We start from the raw sequence: 4827 nt of genomic DNA, 5'->3' as shown, positions 1-4827 counted from the left end.
ATGGCTTAGCTTATTATTATTTTTTTTAAAATAACTATTCCACTAAAAGTATAATGCCCAGCTGCCATAAGGAGAAAACACCACCTAACCAAAAATCCAAAAAGACCACAATGCCCCCATCAAAGTTAAAAACAAATGGCAAATTGGCTTAGAGGTAAAATGGTCCAAAACCATAATCCTGCCAAACCTCGACATTCTAAATGTCTAACTAAATTGCCTCGCTATTTCTAAAATTACTAAATCATAAGAAAAAGTGACTCTACTGGCCAAACGTCGCGTTCAACTATTACCGTGCATAAAATACGAAAAATATAAAATTTCATATATATCATAAATAACACACCCAAAATTCAAATATATCTCCATAATTCTATAAATCATAATTAAAAGTCTAATTCTGAATTAAACCCTAATTATCTGCTAATTCTCATACTAAAATTAAGCAGCCATTACAATTATATATGCCCGCGCTAAAAGGATTTTGTCCTCGAAATCTAACTTGAACAACTCTGAATATTGAGCCCTCATGTCAGACTCTAACTCTCAGGTGGCTTCCTCGACCTTACTGTTCCTCTAGAGTATACCTTGACCAAAGCTATGGTCTTGTTTCGAATGACTTGGATCTTTTCTGTCCAGAATCTGAAATGGTGCTCTTTGTTAGATAAATCTGACTGGAGTTTTAGGTTTTTATAACTCATACATGAGTGGGATCCAAAATTTATTTCCAAAGTAGAAACATGAAATACATGGACTGCTGAAAGTGTTGGAGGCAAGGCTAGACGGTAAGCTACTAATCCAACCTTTTCAAGGATCTCAAAAGGCCTTGTGAACCTAGGACATAACTTGTCCTTTTTCCTGAAACATTTAATTCCTTAATTTCATCGAAGACACTCATAGGAATACATGATCTCCTATAGGAATTCTATATTTTTGCATTTTAGATCTGCATAACTCTTTTGCCTACTCTGAGAGGCTAGCATTCTGGCCTTGATCTTTTCTATAGTCTCGTTGGTTTGTTGTACTGATTCAGGACCTAATTAATCTTTCTTTTTCACAATTTCCTCCAAGTGAATAAGAGATCTGCACTTCCTGCCATACAACATCTCATAAGGGGCCATCCCTATAGTATTCTGATAACTGTTGTTGTATGAAAATTCTATCATTGGTAAGAACTTGCTCCATGAGCCTTCAAAATCCATCACACAGGCTCGTAACATATCCCTAAGTATCTCAATTGTCCTCTCGGTCTGTTCGTCAGTCTAAGGATGGAAAGCTGTACTGAATTTCAACTTGGCACCCATGGCTCGCTGGAGACTTTGCCAAAACTTTGAGGTAAACTTCGGATCTCTGTCCGATATAATGGACTTTGGAGCCACATGTAACCTCAGCATACTGATCGACTGTAAATGTCGTTTTCACTGGTAGAAAATGTGTAGACTTAGTAAATCGATCTACCACAATCTAAATAGAATCAAACATTCTCGTGGTTCTAGGTAACCCAACTACAAAGTTCATGGTGACATCCTCCCATTTCCACTAAGGTTGCAACAACCCTGTAGGTCTAGTGTTCAAATAATAAAATAATCAAGAATATATTTTCTAGTGTAAATTTTAGTGTTGTGGTTGAGGAATTGGAAAAAAATTTAATATTGTATCCTTTTGGTGTTGATTTAACACTAAATTTGGGTTTCCGAGTTGCCCTTATAAATAGCTTTGTCTACAGTGTCCCACCAAATTTAGTGGGTACTGTAGACCACACTATTTTTTTCTTTTTAAGTTTTTAATAATTAAATAATACTTTTTAAGAGAAAAAATTAAATAATTAAATATATTTAGTATTAAAATATTTTTATTATATTAATAAAATAATAAAATAATAAATAATATAAAATTTGGTGTAATTTTTAGTGTTGTGATTGGAATAAAAAAAAATTAGTATTGAAATAATAGTTTTTTGGTGTTGATTTAACACTAAATTTAGGTTTATTTTACCATTGGAGATGGCCTAAGGGTAGTGCTACTCAATTCTAACTGATAGCAGTTTGTTCACTAAGGGCAGAGGAAAATTTTGATCGAGAACTTGTCAGAGGCACAAAACCAGCCGTCAAGTTAATTTGGGTATGAGCCTTTGTGGATATTTGTTCTATAAATCATTGAGTATCATGTGAAACTTTCTTATCCTTTGTCAGTTTTAGATGTGAGTACTTGGTTTCTAACAATTTTTATTTTTGAACACTATTTTGAATCTTACAATGTGTTCGGTTATTGCTTGAGTTTTATTGCCATGATGTTTTAGTGTGTAACCTGGCATTTTATATGGATATATAAACAAGAGATGACGAGATCTGTATGGATCGCTAAATATAGCTTCTTGCTTTTGATGTTACTCACATGGTATAACAAAGAACGATTGCTAGTGCTTCTTATTCTCATGTTTAAGCTAAAAGTTTGAAGACCCTTTGTTTTTTGGAAATAGTAATTTTTGGTTACTTGCTGTTTTTGTAGGAAGAGATGGTCTAATGCCCTAGTAAAAACTCTTCCAGTAACAAAATTTTACTATTGGAGATGCTCTAATGTGCTAGTAAAAAATTTCCCAGTCGAGTAATTGTAGACGCGTGAGGAAGAAATTTTTTACGTCTTTGAAACAATTGTAGGCGCATTAGAGAATTTTATAAATACGCCTGCAAAAACTTTAATTCTTGTAGTGTATTAAGTTATCTAATCAATTACTTGTTATTAATTTGTTATTAATTAAATGGAAGTGGATCACTTTGTCATAGATTTTTAAATATTATATAATCAAATACGTGTATATTTAAAATAAATATTCGGCGCGAAAGTTACCTTCCAACTACTTTCTTCAATTTAATAAATTCAAGTATATATATGAATTTAATATATTCAAGCATACATGAATTATTTTATGAATTTAGTATAAAAAATACCAAGACAGCCAAAAGCTTACGAAACCAACTTGTCTAGTAATATAGTTTTTTTTTTTTTTTTTTGATAATGGAATTTGTCTATATAGTATATAGTTATTCCGAGTTATATCTATATAATATATACAAATTAAAGTAAAAACATATGGTATATATGGCCATTAATTTACATATTATATATGTACAGATAAATAATATTCATTCGTCCACAAACAATTTTCTTCAGAAATGTATATATTATAGGCACTTTCATATTATTTTATTATTATTATTATTTTTCAAGGAAGTCTCCATATATATACGACTCAATCAATACGTTCACAATAAACTTACATATTATTAAATATAAGAATATTCCAATCAATTATTTAGGTATAAACACCAACGACCAGATTTTATTCAATTATTTCATTGAATATAATACATATTAGTATGACTTTTATTTATTATTTGCTTGCTGGTTAATTATAATACTGTACAGCGCACTGAATTTCACTTTCTTTTATGATCAATGTATATAAATTACATGGAAAATATTTTAACCAAAGTAAACTATAAAGTCATTATATATTACTATATATACAAACATAAAATAAAACAATAATTGGCCGGTCAAATGATTCTATCAAGTAATCAATATACAATACAAACCGCGTGGTAGGTTACACTCTAGGTCATGCCTATATTTATATGTGTATGTATAATATTTATGTAATATCGATTTATAATATTTTAAGTTCCATACTTCGTGTTCTGTAATCATATAAATACATAACATATGTAGTACATACATACATATCAAATTAAGAATATGTGACCATAAAATAAAATGTCAGAAAAGCCATACTGGTTATTACAACATGGGGTGCAAGATTTAATCTTAGGAGTAACAGTAGGAATTGCAGTTATACTAACACAACTCCCTAATGAGAAAGTAAATGGAGGATTAGTCCCAACAATTATATTTAAGGCTAATCCTCATTCCTTCCATGCCTTCATCTTAGCTCTCAATTTCGCCTTTTTCGGTTCGTTTGTAACGATCAATCTTCGCCAAAGGAATCCGAAAATCGCAAGGTTTTCTCTCCTGTTTTCTATCTTCTCTTTGTCTTTAGTATTTACAATACCTCTTTGTCTAGTTTTATTGCCTTCTCTTCATCATATACTTAGTGTATATTATTATTCCTATAGTCTGTAAAATTATATATACTAATAAAAGATATCATTATTATTATTGTGACAATTTTATAATTTTCTCTTAATTATTTTTATTATTATTACATTTTAAGTGTACTTGTAAAAGTGTTTAAACAAAAAAGTGTTGTAAAAGTGTGCATGATTACTGTCTTTGTTTTTCTGTCAGTTGTGATGTGGCTTTTGTCAAAAATAAAAATAAAAATACATGATGTGTTTATTTATTTTAAACATTTGGTTTGAGTTAATTATATATATAAATTATGTCTCTGATAATTTCTAATTTGCTTACAATTTCACCATTAGTATTGCAAGTGATCCCTCTACAACAGACTTCTGATCTAATTAAACATAATATATTTATGATATTTTTGTCAATATATATATAATAGAATTCTACCCTATATATGGACTGTCTCTATTTTTACATTTACATAAATTATATATATTCATATAACAATTTTGTATATTGTAATTATTTATAGTGTCTCCTACATGTTTTCCATAAACTTTATATGCAACGTCAAAAATAGGTTCTAAAACAACTTATTTAACGCACGGAAATAATTTTGATCCCTCTAATTTAGCTAAATTTCACTTTGAACTCTCCCTTCTCATAAATACTTAAAGTTAGCGAGGGAGATTAGACTTAGGTTTAATTTTTTTTTTTGATTGTACCGGGTGGAACACATTA

This window comes from Cannabis sativa, chromosome 6, assembly GCF_029168945.1.
Source record: "Cannabis sativa cultivar Pink pepper isolate KNU-18-1 chromosome 6, ASM2916894v1, whole genome shotgun sequence".
Taxonomy (NCBI): domain Eukaryota; kingdom Viridiplantae; phylum Streptophyta; class Magnoliopsida; order Rosales; family Cannabaceae; genus Cannabis; species Cannabis sativa.
Note: the sequence above shows the minus strand (reverse complement) of the source record.